This window comes from Engystomops pustulosus, chromosome 5 (genome assembly GCF_040894005.1).
Source record: "Engystomops pustulosus chromosome 5, aEngPut4.maternal, whole genome shotgun sequence".
Classification (NCBI taxonomy): domain Eukaryota; kingdom Metazoa; phylum Chordata; class Amphibia; order Anura; family Leptodactylidae; genus Engystomops; species Engystomops pustulosus.
The window spans coordinates 106,383,485-106,401,860 of NC_092415.1; the positions used below are offsets into that span (position 1 = coordinate 106,383,485).

General features: G+C 41.4%; 1 protein-coding gene across 3 annotated transcripts in view; it reads left to right on the forward strand.

Annotated features, from left to right (window-relative positions):
- GABBR2 (gamma-aminobutyric acid type B receptor subunit 2) overlaps positions 1-18,376 on the forward strand; it is a 553,394-nt gene that overhangs the window by 399,002 nt on the left and 136,016 nt on the right. The window lies entirely within an intron of this gene.

Genomic DNA, 18,376 nt, shown 5'->3' on the forward strand with positions numbered 1-18,376 from the left:
TGTAGAACGTTGTGCCATGCTTAAATATGCATAGGGAGCGTGATTTGGTCTTCAAACAATGCTGTGTTTTAGCATGCACGCACATGACAGCCGCGGCTCTTAGAATCGCTTCACTCTTCACTTCCATGTGCACTTACATAGGCCAACTTCCCCAAATAAGCGAAGCAGGAACGCATGATACTATGATACTATGAGCTGAGGGCCAAGATCCCACTTTAACATCAAAGAGTGCACTCTTTTTACACTAACATCAGATGATTCCATAGATTGCGACAGAACCTGTTCTGTTAAACACGGATACATGTAGAAAGCCCCCCAAAAGAGTGCAGAGGAAGTCGGCAGTAATTTTGCATTGACGTCACTGATCATTTTGCCCTTCTTTTCACGCGTCAGTGTCCTCTTTCAATCGATCAATAATCCATCAGTATTGCTAAAGCCAAAAACAAACAAGAGTTGATCCAGAATAGAGATGAGCAGCAAATGGGATACTTGCATGTCCTCTGTGTTCTGTATCCACTCCTGCTTTTGGCTATCAATCCTGAAGCTTTTCATCCTTCTGACAGAGGAAACTAAGGGAAAAACCAAACATAGTGGCAACGTCATAGAGTGATGGAGGGTGAAAACAGCATTATGGAAATCACAGGGTGTTCCAGGGAGACAGCGGTCAGTTGGCAGCAGCATGAGTAGGCTGCAGAGTGGCACAATGACAAATTATGGAGGTGGCGGAAACATGGTAGGCCACAAAGTGGCACAATGATAAGAGTGTGGAGGAGGCGGCAGCAGGAGCCCACAGGTGACAGCAACATGGTGGCAGCAACAGGCATAGCCACAGAGTGGCACAATGATTTAGTGTGGAGGTGGCATCAGCAGCAGGATACCACAGGTGGCAGCAACATGGTGGCAGTAACAGGGAAAGCCACAGAGTGGCACAATGATATAGTGTGAAGGTGGCATCAGAAGCAGCAGGAGCCCACAGAGTGGCACAATGATATAGTGTGAAGGTGGCATCAGTAGCAGCAGCAGGAGTAGCACAATTAAATAGTGTGAAGGTGGTATCAGAAGTAGCAGCAGGATCCCACAGAGTGGCACAATGATGTAGTGTGGAGGTGGCATCAGAAGCAGCAGGAGCCTGCAGAGTGGCACAATGATATAGTGTGAAGGTGGCATCAGAATGAGCAGCAGCAGGAGCCCGCAGAGTGGCACAATGATATAGTGTGTTGGTGGCATCAGAAGCAGCAGGAGCCTGCAGAGTGGCACAATTATATAGTGTGTAGGTGGCATCAGCAGCAGCAGCAACAGGAGGTGGCGACAGAAGAATCAGCAGCAGGAGTCCACAAGTGTCAGCAACATGGTGTCAGCAAGAGGGAAAGCCACAGAGTGGCACAATGATATAGTGTGAAGGTGGCATCAGAAGCAGCAGGAGCCCGCAGAGTGGCACAATGATATAGTGTGAAGGTGGCATCAGTCGCAGCAGCAGGAGCCCACATAGTGGCACAATGATGTAGTGTGGAGGTGGCATCAGAAGCAGCAGGAGCCTGCAGAGTGACACAATGATATAGTGTGAAGGTGGCATCAGAAGTAGCAGGAGCCTGCAGAGTGGCACAATGATATAGTGCATTGGTGGCATCAGTAGCAGCAGCAGGAGCCCACAGAGTGGCACAATGATATAGTGTGAAGGTGGCATCAGTAGCAGCAGCAGCAGGAGGAGCCCACAGAGTGGCACAATGATATAGTGTGTTGGTGGCATCAGAAGCAGCAGGAGCCCGCAGAGTGGCACAATGATATAATGTGAAGGTGGCATCAGAAGCAGCAAGAGCGGCAGAGTAGCACAATGATATAGTGTGTTGGTGGCATCAAAAACAGCAGCAGCAGGAGCCAGCAGAGTGGCACAATGATATAGTGTGAAGGTGGCATCAGTAGCAGCAGCAGCAGGAGGAGCCCACAGAGTGGCACAATGATATAGTGTGTTGGTGGCATCAGAAGCAGCAGGAGCCCGCAGAGTGGCACAATGATATAGTGTTAAAGCGGCATCAGAAGCAGCAGCAGCAGGAGCCCGCAGAGTGGCACAATCATATAATGTGAAGGTGGCATCAGAAGCAGGAGCCTGCAGAGTGGCACAATCATATAATGTGAAGGTGGCATCAGAAGCAGCAGGTGTCACGCATGAGCTGCCAGGGGCTGACATCAAAGGTACACAGGGGAGTGTAATGGCTTTTCTCTGTTCATACAGGCGGTCTAACATATGGAGGCTGGAATTCGAACGGGTGGAAACATCGCATATCAGACTATGTTGGGGGAGGCCGTTCTGGCGCTGCAACTCGAGGAGGGTGTGCTTGGCTTTGTAAGAATGGCTGAAGTGCGTGCACAGTGTCCTGGCCATTTTTAGAATGTCTTGCAAATGGGTGTAAGACTTCAGGAACTTGTTGACTACCAGATTGAACACGTGCGCCATGCAGGGTGCATGGACCATCCCTCCTCGGTGCAGCGCGGACACCATGTTCCTCCCATTGTCTGTCACCATGGTTCCAATTTTTAGTTGTCGCGGAGAAAGCCACACATTGATTTCTTCTTGCATGACGCGGAGCAGTTCCTCCCCTGTGTGACTTCGTTCACCCAGGCAAACCAGGTGTAGAACTGCGTGACACCGCTGTGCCCTGCACATGTGGTATGATGGAGCAGCACTTGTGGAGTCTGAGGTGGTGGTAGAGAAGGAGGAGGAGGAAGCGGACAGTGGTGCAGGAGCAGCAGTTTGACAACGTGGAGGAGAAAGCGCTGTCTCTTGTGGAAGTTGTTGGTGTGGCTGGGCAGGAAGCACATTCACCCAGTGGGCCGTATAGGACATAGACTGGCCCTGACCATAATTACAGCTCCACACGTCCGCGCTGCCGTGCACCTTGGAAGAAACTGATAAGCTCAAGGACTGGCCCACCTTCTGTTGTACATATTGGTGAAGGGCTGGCACAGCCTTTTTGGAAAAAAAATTGCGGCTTGGAACTCTCCACCTCGGTTCGGCAAAAGCCATTAGTTCTCTGAAGGGTGCAGAGTCCACGACTTGGAAAGGGAGAGACTGCAGTACCAACAACTTCGACAAGAGCACGGTCAGCTTCTGCACCTAAGGATGGCTGGACGCATAGAGTTGTCTTTTTGTAATTGCCTCGCTCAACGACTGAAGGTGCCATGCGTAGTGAGGAGCAGGAGCATCTGGACCGGGAGATGATGTCAAAGACAAACAGCTACCTTCGGCAGAGGTGCTGGAGCCTTGACTTGCTGAAACAGCATATGTTCCACTAGGTGCTGCTGCTGTTGCTGCGCCTGCAGGATGGACCGCATCTGACACCCGTTTCTCCCAGGCCATTGGATGGTGACGCTGCATGTGTTGGCGCAAAGCCTTGGTGCCAAGGTTATCTCCCTGGCCACGCTTTACTTTCTGCCCGCAGATACGACATATACCCACGCTCGGCTCCTCTGGTGCCTTTACAAAAAACTGCCACACCACTGAAGTGGTAATTTTACCGCCAACACTCTGCACTGAGCGACTACTACCACCGCTGCCTCGCTGAGCCCCTGTGCCACTGCTTATTTGGGCCTGCAAATCGGTATTTGTACCCCGTGGACGTTTGGCTCCCGTCCTCGCACTGCTGCCACACTGCTGACTCACAGCCATAGTAGCGGCTGCTCCGCAAGCTGCTCCGCAAGCTGACACTCTCTTCGTCCGACGATGATGAATCCCCTGCTACACCCAGCTCCCAAGTGCGATCGGCTGCATCATCATCAATTTGCATTTCCCGGTCACTGCTACTCTCCTCACTGGTGTCAGTATGCACAGCCTGCCTACTGCAGGAAGCAACGGAAGTCTGCCCCACCTCTTCACTGCAAAGCAGCTGCTGACTGTCCTCAAACACTTCGTACTCGCTGAATAGTGGCGCTGAGCCCAGGCCACCTAGTAGCTCTCTGGCTGCGGGAAAGGAACAGGACAGAGCCTGGTTGAGGACAGATGAGGGCCGCTGACCTGCTCCTGGGCCATGACAACTAATTGTTGTATCAGAGGAACCCACGAACTCTTGGCTGGGGTTGTCAGATGTTATATTTGAGGAATTGCATGACCTAGTCAACCATTCAACAACCTTTGGGTTGTTGATCAATTCACTGCCACTAGATGACAACGGCAGTTCCGCGACAGATACCCCACAACTGACAGTGTAATTTCAGCGAAAATCACTGTATAAACTACTTGGATTTGACACGTAAATCTGGCTGTAAACTAGAGCCCCCAAAAGGTATTACAATGTGCGTTATACAGATACCCCACAACTGACAGTGTAATTTCAGCGAAAATCACTGTATAAGCTATGTGGATTTCACACGTAAATATGGCTGTAAACTAGAGCCACAATAAGGTATGGCAATGTTAGTTATACAGATACCCAACAACTGACAGTGTAATTACAACGAAAATCACTGTATAAACTATGTGGATTTAACACGTAAATCTGGCTGTAAACTAGAGCCACAATAAGGTATAGCAATGTGCGTTATACAGATACCCCACAACTGACAGTGTAATTTCAGCGAAAATCACTGTATAAACTATGTGGATTTCACACGTAAATATGGCTGTAAACTAGAGCCACAATAAGGTATGGCAATGTGCGTTATACAGATACCCCACAACTGACAGTGTAATTTCAGCGAAAATCACTGTATAAACTATGTGGATTTCACACGTAAATCTGGCTGTAAACTAGAGCCCCCAAAAGGTGTGGCAATGTGCGTTATACAGATAACCCACAACTGACAGCTCACTACTGCAGATGCATAAATGTCAAACAGATTTCTTCCGATTTGATTTTGTCACTAAATAGAACTGCTATTTGGGGTATACAGATCCCCCTTAAAGAACGACCAGGGATTGGTCCACCAATCGCTACTGCAGATGCATAAATGTCAAACAGATTTCTTCCTATTCGATTTTGTCACTAAATAGAACTGCTATTTGGAGTATATAGAACCCCCTTAGAGAACAGCGAGGGATTGCAGCAAGAATCACACAGCACAATAGCAGCAGCTGGACGCTACAACATGAAGTGTGTAGTGCTGAGATAGAAAATGGCTGGATTTTATAGGGCTGTGTGACATCACATAAGCCTGCCGGTCGCTGATTGGCTTACAGGTCTGCAGATGTCATCGGGGGTGTTCCTTTATCCTTCCCAGAGTTCTCTGCCCCATGTAACACGTTGTTCTCGTGCCCATTTAGCAGAAACATGAGGGGAAAAAAACAACTTCGTTCCCGCGAATCAGCATAAGCTTCGGCTTCGTGACGAATCGAATTTTTCCTGAAATTCTAACCGAAGTTAGAATCATTAGAATCGATTTGCCCATCTCTATTCATAATGCATAAAAGCAAATGGTAAGTATATATAGACTGCGAGCTTTATTGGGGAGGGTCCTCCTTACACTTTCCAGATCATTGTAGTTTTTATATTTATACTTTATTCTTGTCTTAATGTAATGTACGTGAATCAGCATTATAGAATAATGTTGCTCTATAAATAAATGATAATAAATGTAAACCTTATTTGGAAGGTTTATCAAACTGGTTGCAAAAGATTGAACAGTTGTTACTTGGACTTTGTACCACATTTATTAGGGGTTTTAGATTAATTTTTTAACACTTTTTCAACTATTATAACTGTGGCATGGCCTCAGAAAAAGGTGTGGGGGGGGGAGTCTGTGTGCCAAAAACTTTGCAAATGTATCAAACTTTTGGTGCAGTTTTCTAGTGTAAACTAGACCAACTAATCTATAGTGCAAAGGATGAAAAGAGAGTGTTATACTATGTTAGATTTATCATGCAGCATCAGACGCTGCAAAAGTTTAATTCAGCAAAAAAACTGTCTATTTTCATGGGTTAACCCCTGCAATTTTCTGATTTACCCTACAACTTTAGGGCATATATCACCAAACCACACGTATAATAGATATTTTTATTTCATACAATTTAAAGAAACATACAAAACAATAGTTCAAATATTACCGCTAGTCCAAAAGATGAAAGGGGGAACCTGTGTAATGTGGGTAGTAAGGTAAGGAACTTATAATAAAGAATCAGAGCTTTCAATGTCCTATTTGGCTACTCAATGTTTCTTGGTTGCTAGACTCCTCAAGAGGATTACAATAAAGTTTTCCAAATCATACCTGTGAACCTAAGCTCAAGTTCACCCCGCCCTGACACACGTTTCACATCTGATTCTTCAAGAGGCGGGTATAAAACCATGTAATTTAGCTATCTAGTGTTCTACTTTGCAACACTTTTCATGAATCTCACCCAGTGTCTACTACTGAGAATAAGTTATGTAGATTAGTTCAAAATTCCAAACTGGATAATTTCTTGCTTTATATTTAAAGTGTAACCGTCATTTCAAAAAACTTTTGATATGTTGTAGGGCAGGTAATTTTAAGCACTTTTCAATTGGATTAGTTACCAGAATCCTGCTCCTTCCTCTTGTATTCTGCAGACTTCCCCTAGATGACAGTGACTGCTGAGATAGCTGTTACTATGGACATTCCGTCTTCAGAAAGAAAGAGGGGAAAGTGGCAGTAAAAATGAACTTTTATTCTTTATTTTAAAAAGATAATATTTTATATTAAGTTAAGTAGAAAATATTAAAATCAGAAACTGATAGGGAAAGTTTATGGGGGTATTCTTCCCCTACATGCAAATATAGACATATATAGACCTATCGATAGCTCTGGTTTCAGTAGTCAGCAGCAGGCGATTGTGATGAGGTGACAGGAGGCAGGCTCCGCCCCTCCATCTTGCTCATTGTAGTTTTTTTGAGAGCTGGAAACCCTGGTTGCTATGGGCCAAAAAAGGTACTAAATGAGGACCGAGGGGGAAAATACTTTGAGGAAGGATTCGCAGGGACATCTGGAGCAGAATTATGGTTTGTTTTTGTTTTTTTTTGCTCAGAATGACGGTTACACTTTAACGCTGTTGGAACTACATTTTTGTTATATAGGGACTTATCTATGGAATATCCATATATTAATATGACAATAACATTTGGATTGCATGCACTTACTACAGGGACGGTCTTAGAAACACACTGTATACTGTTCACAGACTCAGTTCAATGTCCTGACTGTAAGCATAAAGCTCCTAAATTCTTATAATAGCAATTGGAGGCATCCAGATTTCAGCACTTTCTGGATATGTACAACATGGTGCCTATGTTACACCTTTTCATGGGAGTATTTTAGCAAATGACCCTGGCCATCTTTACAGTGATAATGTGCCCTCACACACTGAAAGAAATGTTCAGGAATCGTCTTAGGAATAAAAAGGTTCAAGTTGGGTTGTCCACAGTGGCCACACTTCACAATCTACAGGATTTAAATAAACTGCTAACTCCTTAGATCTTGGTGTCAGATAAAACAGGAAAGTTTTCTTGTACCATAATTTAGGGGTAAGAACAGTTTCAGTGGCTCAGTGGGATCCTACTGTACATAATATTGTAAGTAGTTTTAATAACTACCTGAACTGTCCAGACAGGACTAATCAACCTGAGCTGGATGACTCATACACAGCAACTGGGGGATGGTGCAGCAATTGATTACTTCTGCCTGTCAGGGGCAACACTGTGAATATTCTGTGAAGACAGGAATCATCTCAGGAACAAAGGTTCAAGTTGGGTCAGATAAAACAGAAAAGCTTTAAAAGTCTTGTACCATAATTTAGGGGTAAGAGCAGTTTCAGTGGCTCAGTGGGATCTTACTGTACATAATATTGTAAGTAGTTTTAATAAAGCTACAAAACTAGGTGTGCAGTACATGGAAATAAAACCAAATCAATATCTAAAGGAGAGTTGTTGTACATGGACTCTGTTCCTTTAAATAGCATTTCAAAGTAGAGCAGGAAACTAAAAACACAAGAGACATTTTTGCCCTGAGTTTATAATAGATGCTCTGGCAATGAATAATAGATTTGCACGACCCATTAGTACACTAGACATGCTTGGTAAGACCTAAGTTAGATGAACACTAGAAAAAGCTTCCACATGGCTGCAGGAAAAAAGTCAATTGAAAAACGATCATACTGAAGATGCTTAGGTATCTTTTTTATCATTTACTTTTGAGAAGAAGTATAATCAGAACATCAGATGGTGAAGATCTTCCTCTTGGCATTTAATATCGTACATTCCAGAAACAAGAATCTGGCACTGCAGAATTTTACGTCATATCACCATCATGGAAAATGGCTTCATCACTGAGATTATGAAGTATTTATAAGTAAAATGTGCCAGTTGCAGGAAGAAAATGTTTGTGGATGGGGAATGTCATTGTAGATTAAGCATAGCCCTAATGCTTTTGTACCTTGATGGAGTTCTAAGAAGCAGTGGTTTAACTGTTTCTGAGCTCTCAGCCTCTTTAATGAATTGGAGACAATGAGAGGCTCTGTTTCTCAATGTATTGGTTGGCTGTAAAGTTTATTTAGCTCAAATGTATGTATATAATGTAACAGTTTTCTCCTTCATCTCAATCAATTCTACTGGGATTTCAATAATGATATCCTATTGCCTGCCTTTGTCTCCTTAGTTCCGGATTGAACATCTCAGTAATGGAGTAATTTAAAGCTGTTCCTGGAAGTTAGCCTGACAAAGAGCCAGCAAATTCACATTAACCAACCTTGCCAGGAACTATTCAAATTAGTGATAAGCTATGTGAGGAAATGAACTCTGTGGCATAAATATGTTGATGCTGCATAAATTATATTGTGTAAATCAATATTAAAACATTCCTAGTAAATTTTATAAGATCAGCATTTTTTTAAATAACTGTATTTCATCTTTTATTTTGACCTTCTAATAAAATTTGAGATGAGCTCTAGATAAGTTGTTTCAACAGTCTATATTTTTTTTAAAATGTGCACACCCAAACTGCAAAGTTCTGATCTCTACCGAATTTCACAGGTTCAGCAATCAAAGACACAGAGCCCAAACACACATAATTATTTGGTATCTGAGTAAGTGTTTGGTAAAAATGTGTGATCCTGCTTGACAGCAGAAGCATCCAATCAAGCAGCTTCCGGCCCCTTTGCAACTTCAGGCATATCCTCTGCAGGCATGCCTGTGATTGGTTGGGCTGGCCATGTGACTCTGCAATATAAGAGCATGGTCACAGATCCAGATGTTATTACACACAAGAAATCCAGGTAGAGCTTGATACGCATCACATGGTCAGTAAGCTAGGCAGAAACTTGTGAAACAGCAGCAATTTCCCTTGACAGGGCACTTAGGTATATAGAAGATGTTCCTTTTATTAGGGACAGCTCGAAGCCTGTAATAATTGCTATTATAATGGCACCCTGAAGAATTGCATCACTGCAGGGATATTCTTACTGGATTATACAGCAATGCTTGCAAACACCAGACCTGATTATTAGCATCTACTGCATCATCCAACAAAATCTTGAAGATTGTGTCTCTCCATCTAGTATTCAGCCACAGTAAAATGATAAATCGTCATCATCAATCATGCCTTGTTGGCAAAGTTGCTCAAATCAGAGAATATTGAGTATTTCTACCTTGTAAAGAAAAGTGTGGTCAGTGATAATAGCACACACAAATATGTACATCAGAAAAGTGTGGTCAGTAAAAGTAGCGCACACTAATATATGGATCAGAAAAGTGTTCCTGTCAGTGAATAGCATGCAGTAATACCTAAAGCAAATGTTTGCATGCCATTTTCTGGGACCAAATTTTCTTCATTTTTGATTGATAATGTTCATTAAGTTCTGCAGTAAGTTTATGATCTAGAACATTTTTTGTTTACCACGCATTATATATTGATTCCTCTGTGGTATTGCTGTTACTCCACTGTGATGGTACCAAGAAGGATTAGTATGATGCTAATAAGAACAAACATAAATGTCTTGGTTGCTGTATCCAAAGGTTTTACAATATTGGCAAAGCACTTTATCCTGCTCTTGTTTTCCCAGATATGCCACAACCCCTGAGCTAGAGATTTTCAAAGAATCAATGATGCATCTTGCATGTTTCTCCATAATTAATAAAATAGATTTGGCACTTGAATATATCGTATCAATTCTACATTGGATATAATAAAAGAAAACAGGCACACTAACATTTTCAGGGAAACTGTAATGAACGATGTATGTGGAATCTGTGATGACCAGGAGGGAAGAATAGTCCTCTTCTCACTGCCATAAAAGATGTAATGGGAAACACTGAGCCTTTCCTCTCACTGCCATAAAAGACGCAATGTGAATCCAGGCAACATTTTTGGTCTGCTCATCTCTAAACAGGGCAATTACAAATGGGTTGGGTAAAGTACTTAAAATAATCATTAAAATAAAAAATAAAGAAATTAAAAAAAAACAAAACAAATAAAATAAAATAATTTAGACAAGTGTCTGGGGGGACAGTTTGAAGTACATGTGGTGATGTAAATGTAAGAGGCGGAGGAGAAGAAAGCTGCCAACACAGCAGTAACACTAGCCAAGCAAACATGGCCACAATGTGCAGTGCCATGTTCCCTTCTCCTCAATCTCTGATGTATTACACAGCTGACACCTGGCAGGAACTGCTGCTGTCTTTGCTGGCACCAATTGCGACAGTTAACCTGTTGCAGCAGTTGGGTTCAACCACAGCACCTAACAGGTATACTGCTGGGCACTGCCATCATTAAAGGGTGGTCGGTGCCCTCCATGATGTCATCACTCTGCAGTGACAGCTGGGAGCCTGTTAAAGGTTCCCATAACTGTCATTATTAGGCAAACTGTAATATAAAAGTAGTAAATCTACAATTAATTTGGTATCACTGCAATCTAACTGATCCAAAGAATAATGGTGAGGTATCTTCTCAACTGCACATCGATAGCTGTACTAATAAAACCTATAACGTGTTATTTTGACAAATTCACCACATGGCACAAAATGTTAAATGGTGCCACTAGAAAATAATACTTAACTAGCATATAACAAGCTAACATATAGATTTATAAACTAAAAAAAATCAAAACGTTATGGCTTGTGGAAGGATAGGAGTGAAAAGTGCGAAAAAACTTGGTCTTGAAGGAGTTAATGGAACTTCAAATGTAATTCTTTTTTAATTCTGGATTAGTAGAAATTCAAATTAATTATTTTTCTATTCCGAATTAGTCGACCTTCAACTCAAAATCGATTGCAAAGATCCGGATCCCAAACCGATTTTTGTCATGAAATACGGATGAAACAATTGAACCCCAATTTCAACCAACACGATATAAATAAATAGAGTACACAAGAAAACTGCACTGCTTATAACCCATTAAGTTGGAAAGAATATGGAAGTACAGTAACCGATTACATTTTATCTCGTATTTAAAACAGACTCCCATCTGTGTCCCAGTTCAGTGTGTAGGTGGATGCTCCTACTTACAGAAGAGATGAAAGAAGTTCAACATTCAAAAGAATGTTAAAAATACATTGGTTCAAGTAATGTGCATCATATGCTGACGTCTTTCTCATTCTTACTTACGTGGAGAACACAATAGACGATTTATTCACAGTGAGAAGTTTAACTGAAAACTGCTAAGGCTGTAGAAGGGATTCTTTTTAAAGTGAAGAACACCAGTATTTAGAGTAAAAAGCGGTGGAGATAATGATTACAGCTTTGACAATACCTGGAAATGCCTCTATGAACATCTGTAATCTCATTGTATCAATAAAGCAGCATTAGTGTTAACACTTAAGTAAAGTACCCTTGATCTATGGAGACATTCACTAAAAACCTTATCTATTTTTATAGCCATAATATATAGAAGATGTAATTATCATGTTCAATCCGGTCGCCTAGCATACCAAAAGGGACTAACATTTTTTATGTAGCACTACATTATTATATCATATTCTTTTATGTGTTCTGTACAGCACTATACAACTAATGTTGGAGCATTATTGGTACAATCAGTTCTATTAATTCCAGAAATCAAGCATTTTCAAAAAGTTCCTTTCACATGAGTGCTTGCATTTTACAGCAACTACAACAATAACATTCTGGAAAGTTCCCTAAGTGAATATGCAATTGCTTCTCAATAAATAAGAATATCAGCAGAAAGTTTCAATTCAAAAAGTGAATATATAAAATCGAGATCATCCAACGGCCCGCCCCGATTTGTGTCGCATGAAAGCTGGTCGCATGAACACGTGAAATCCGATCACGTGTGCCAAAAACCACTTTTAAATCCCTGTTCCAGTGGCGCAAAACGTAAATCATCGTTATGTCTGACAAAAGTGCGGTCCGCGGGGCCCTCATTAAATGAGCACCACCAACTCAAAAAATAATGTTAATATTACATAAGACCAAATGGCCAAATGAAAAGTATGTACAGTATATGGACTCAATCAAGACTCCTTCTGCATGAAACACTGCATTAATGCTACATCGCACGGGGGGGGGGGGCAGCTGATGGCATTGCAGAGATGCCTTCAGCTTGTCTGCCTTGTTGGGTCCAGTGTCTCTCATCTTCCTCTTAACAATACCCCAAAGATTCTCTATACAATTAAGGTCAGACAAGTCAAGCAAAGTGGTACTGTGGTTATCATACCAGGTATTGGTACTTTTGGCAGTTTGGAACGGTTCAAAGTCCTGCTGAAAAATGAATATTCCATCTCAAAAAAGCTTGTCAACAGAGAAGCAGGAAGAGCTCTAAAGTTTCCTGGTAGATGGCTACGCTTATTTTGTTTTTGATAAAACACAGTAAACCTACACCAGCAGATGGCATGGCTCCCCAAACCATTACTGATCATGGAAACTTTACACTAGACCTCAAGCAGCTAGGATTGTGTGCCTCAATAGTTTTCTTCCAGACTCTGGAAAGTCCAATTCTTTTTTTCTTCTGCGCATTGGAATGCGACGCTTGTAACCCATGTCCAAGATGCATCTGTGTGTGGTGGTTCTTGAAGCACTTAGCCCAGCAGCAATCCCCTCCTTGTGAATCTCCCCTAATTTTTGATTGGTCTTTTCTTAACAATCCTATCAAGGCTACAGTTATCCCTGTTTCTTGTGCACCTTTTTCTACCACATGTTTTCCTTCCACTTAACTTTCCATTAATATGCTTTGATGTAGCACTCTATGAACAGCCAGCTTCTTTATCAGTGAGCTTTTGTGACCGGCCTTCCTTGTGGAGTGGAAATGACTACCTACTGGATATCTGTCAAGCCAACAGTCTTCCCTATGATTGTGTTGCGTACTTAACCAGACTAAAGGACCTTTTTAAAAGTTTAGGAAACACTTGCAGTTGTTTTTAGTTAATTACTCCAATTTTCTGAGATAATGACTTTTGGGTTTTCCTTGGCTATGAGCCATAATCATCAACATTAAAATGAATAAGCACTTGAAAAATTTGCTCTGTTTGTAATGACCCTTTTTTAATATTTGAGCTTCATTTTTTTAATTGAATTACTGGAAAAATTTATTCAGTAGCACTTGTATGTGTTAAATCTTTTTGTTAGCTACTGATGGGACACTGGAACAATGGCTTTACGATAAGCATTGTGATGGCACAAATAGCTACCACTTGTTGACTAAGATCATATTGAAAGAGAGAGAGAACCACTTATTTAAAAAAGTTAAATAGAATGTGGACAAGTTATGCATATTTCAAAGAATTCTTTAACTCGTCTCAGACCACCCGCTGACCTCTAAAGTCCGGTGTCTGCAGCAACGTATTTAGATGTTGCTTCAGTTTTCTACTGCTCCTGCACAAGCCACTGAAGCACGAAACGGTGTCTGGACACCTGGAGACCCTAGGGAGTAGGGAGATGTGGTTTATTTTAAGGTAGTTTTGAAAAACCCAATAAAAAGTATACCATGAAAAATGTTATGGCCCTTTAGCCACCGCTAAAAATAGCCAGTCACTAGAGCCTTTTCAGACCGTGTCACTAAGGGGTTATGTATATAAATGCAAAAAATAAACACAATAAATTTAAATTCAATAAAATAAATGTGTACAAGGTTCTAGAACCCGATGGATCACATTAATGACCAGTACAGTGCCAAGTGACTGGCGCAAGGCAAATGTGGTGGCAGTATTTAAAAATGTTCTAGATCTAAAAACAATTATAAGCCTGTTAGCTTAACTTCCATTGTGAGTAAAATATAGGATAGTCAGCATGTATTTGCTATCCAAAACATACTGGTAGCTTGATTAGATTGTGAGCCCCATTGGGGACAGAGACAAATTTGGCAATCTCTGTGCAGCGCTGAGTAATCTGTGTGCACTATATAAATAAAGGAATTATCATTATTATTTTGAGTACTCCTGTGGTCGTTGCTGGCAAAATCGATGACAAAATGGAAACATGTCAACCTCTGCATTTAAATGATAACACCCTATTGAAGCCCAGACTTCTGACTGAAGTCCATGTTGATGTTCTGTGAACCCAAACCAGCAATTTGGTAAAAACTGAACATTGGGGTTTGGGTCACTCATCACAAATGATGAGGTGAACAGTGCCTGAACATGGTACCCAACAGTCACACAGATGCCAGAAATCCACTGGAGTCAGTAGTGAGAGCACTAGTTCCACAGTAGCTAAAAGTTCCACTAGCAGGCCCCTGTAGCCAGTAATGGTGCCCCCAGTAGCCATTAGTAATGCTCTAGTGGCCATTAGTGATGCCTCCTATAGTAGTGCCCTCAGTAGCCAGTAGTAATGCCCCCAGCAGTGGTTCCCCCATTAGCCAGTAGTAGTGCCCCACTATGGACAGTTATATAAAAAATATATATTCTTACCTCTGGTGCTGGCACCACCTTCATTCCTTCCTGCATGGCGTCGTGAAGCTGACATTCCTTCGTGCACCTGTGCCGGGTCACGCATCACAGGTCAAAGGCCTATTGAATTCTCTGACCTATTTAGCAGGGGCCAAGTGCAGGCGGATGGTGTGTCCTGTTCGATGGGAGGCGCAGAACAGGGAGACGCAAACTCAAGTGCTGTGCAGCCCCAAAGGGGAAGAGGATCGGAGCTGGCTTCTTCCCTGCTCTCCAGAGTTGTGCGAACCAGAGTGGATCTCACCTATGCTTAGAAGCCTTTACTAATGATGCCTTTGTGTCTCATTGGGCTTACAAAAGTACCCAATGAACTGTAGAAGATTGGAGATGCCTATTATTTTGTCCACATTATCATGGATGAAAATGTGTGGCCTAAGTGTTCATCACAACTCAAAAGTGAAGTCATAGAATAGGTTATATTTGCTTTTACTATAGGAAATATGAACTCAAACCAATAAATGGATGCTATTCAATGAGAAGTAAAATTTTCTGCAATTACTTTTTCTGAGAGAAATTGCTCAATGCCATACTGTTAACATGCTAACAGTACCATAACTTGATTTTATTGTAAGACATTTTTATTGTGAAACTGTATCAAGAGTGCTTAAGTTACCTGGCAATCAGTATAGTCAAGGTGGCAAGAAATGATAAAAAGAGAAGAAAAATGGCTGCCTGACATTTTGGGCAATGGTTTCAGGGTTCCACAACATGAATAGAAATAGAAATATACTGTATACAGCATTTGTAGCATGCTCATGATCATGTTCATGATAACAGCCACATATTGTAATAGTTATACTGTTTTGTAGTGAAAGCTGTTTTTTTCAGCTTACCATCAGGACAAATACTATTCTTCTTGTTTTTGCTGTCTGAGTATTTGACCTATTTCTCAGCATGCAGCATCAATTTTCCAGAACAACGGTTAATTTTGCATCTGATGCCTTCCTTTTGTGATCTTTTCTAAGCAAAATTGCAGTCCCCATGGACAAAATAGTTCATTTCATAATTCGAACTCCAGTATGGAACAGAACAGGTCAGAGTGACAAAAGACACTATACCTGGTTAAAAGCAAGTTGCAAAGCTATACAGAGTTGGGAGGCAAAATGAGTTGTTATCAGTTTGATAATTGACATATGGATAGATAATGTAAAGCTTCCCAAAAATATCATAAAGTTTACAATCCGTGTGACATAGGTATCTTGCAAATCCCTGTGCATAGCCATAGTATCTTAGGTCCTCTACTATGCATAGAACACAGAGGGGAAAATCTACTGAGAATACAGGCACAATTTGTTCCAAAAATAATACCTTGTAATAATACCTAATACCTTGGATCACATAAATTAAGTGTTTTATACACTTTTTACCTGGTCTGACAAAAGACCATGGCATATTATATTGGCCTGGCCTCCTAAAAGGCAGCATAGTATCATAGTATAGTATCATAGTATATAAGGCTCGAAAAAGACGCAAGTCCATCAAGTCCAACCTTTAAGAATTAAATAAATGTTTAATCCCCATAACCCGTGATATTTTTTCTCTCCAGAAAGGCATCCAGGCCTCTCTTGAACATGTACATAGAGTCCGCCATAACAACCTCCTGTGGCAGAGAGTTCCACAGTCTCACTGCTCTTACAGTAAAGAACCTTTGTCTTTGTTGATGGTCAAATCGCCTCTCCTCTAGGCGCAGATGATGCCCCCTTGTCCTGGTCACAGGCCTAGGTATAAAAAGATCTTTGGAGAGATCCTTGTACTGTCCGTTCAGGTATTTGTACATTGTAATGAGGTCTCCCCTCAGTCATCTTTTTTCCAAACTGAATAATCCCAAATTTTGTAATCTGTCATTGTATTCTAATCCCCCCATACCCCTAATAATCTTGGCTGCTCTCCTCTGCACCTGTTCCAGCTCTACTATATCCTTTTTATACACTGGTGCCCAAAACTGTACACAATATTCCATGTGTGGTCTGACCAGGGATTTGTATAAGGGCAAAACTATGTCTTTATCATGAGAATCTATTCCTCTCTTGATACATCCCATAATTTTATTTGCTTTAACAGCAGCCACCTGGCTCTGGTCACTAAAATTAGGTTTACCATCCGCCAATACCCCCAAGTCCTTTTCAGCTCCAGTTTTACCAAGTAATTGACTGTTTAGAACATTATTTTGTTTTGTTTCCATGGCCCAAGTGCATAACTTTACATTTATCGACATTAAACCTCATCAACCATTTCTCTGCCCACTCCTCAAGCTTCCACAAATCCCTCTGTAATGCTAAACTATCGGCCTCAGTATTTATTACTTTACACAGCTTAGTATCATCTGCAAATATTGAAACTTTACTGTGTAAACCCACTACAAGGTCATTAATAAAAATATTAAAAAGAAGTGGCCCCAATACAGACCCCTGTGGCACTCCACTGGTAACGTCAACCCAATCTGAGAATGTGCCATTAATGACAACCCTCTGTTTTCTATCACTAAGCCAATTATTTACCCAAATACACAGATTTTCCCCTATTCCCAGCAGTCTCATTTTATATACCAACCTTTTATGCAGCACGGTGTCAAATGCTTTTGAAAAGTCCAGATATACAACATCCACAGCATCCCCCAGGTCCTGTCTTGAACTTACCTCCTCGTAGAAACCAATCAGATTAGTCTGACAGGACCGATCTCTCATAAACCCATGATGATGCTGGGTTATAAGCTTATGCACAGTGATATACTCCAGGATAGCATCTTTAACAAACCCCTCAAATATTTTCCCCACCACAGAAGTTAGACTCACAGGTCTGGAGTTTCCAGGATCGCTTTTTGATCCTTTTTTGTATATTGGTACCACATTTGCTATGCGCCAGTCCTGTGAAACATAACCAGTCCTCACTGCATCTTCAAATATTAAAAATAACGCTCTATCTATCACGGTACATAGTTCATGCAGAACCCGCGGGTGTATACCATCTGGCCCCGGTGATTTATCTATCTTAGTGGTTGCGAGGTGTCGCCGTACCTCTTCCTGCGTTAAACTGTTGACATTCCAAAGAGAATTTACATTATTCCTCATTGTGTCTTCCACCAGGGGATTTTCCTGGGTAAAGACAGTTGAGAAGGCGACATTCAGTAGATTGGCCCTTTCCTCATCTCCTTCCACCATGACCCCCATATTATTCCTAAGGGGGCCCACACTCTCAGTTTTTAGTTTCTTATCATTTATATACTTGAAAAATAATTTGGGATTATTTTTGCTCTTCCTGGCAATTTTTCTCTCAGTCTCTATTTTTGCAGCCTTTATCTGCTTTTTACAGGATTTGTTTTTCTCTTTATAATCCTGTAATGCCTAATCGCTACCTTCACGTTTTAGCACCTTAAACGCCTTATATTTCTCGCTTATTGCTTTCCTTACAAGACTAGTAAGCCACATTGTTTTTTTCTTGTTACATTTTTTTTTGGGGGGGGGGGCTTTTGTTTTTGAGAACATTGTCCCAGTCTATGCCTTTAAGGTCTTCCCTTAGTTGCTGAAAATTTGTCCTCCTGAAGTTTA